Consider the following 226-nt stretch of genomic DNA (forward strand, 5'->3'; position numbering starts at 1 on the left):
AGGAGAAGAGAGACGAAGTCGAAGAGAAGACAGCAGTAGTAGTGGTAGCCATAGTAAGTTTTCATATTCAAGAACTTCTTCACCTCCCGGTGCCTCTACCGCATATCGGGAAAGGAGAGGAGGAGAAGATTTTATTCAGAGGGGTGTAGATACGAATGTAAGAGGAGAGGGGGAGAACAACAACGTCTCAGGAAGATACCCTCCAAGTCATAGTAGTAGTAGTAGA

The sequence above is a fragment of the Cystoisospora suis genome (assembly GCF_002600585.1).
Source record: "Cystoisospora suis strain Wien I chromosome Unknown contig_6779, whole genome shotgun sequence".
In the NCBI taxonomy this organism is placed as follows: domain Eukaryota; phylum Apicomplexa; class Conoidasida; order Eucoccidiorida; family Sarcocystidae; genus Cystoisospora; species Cystoisospora suis.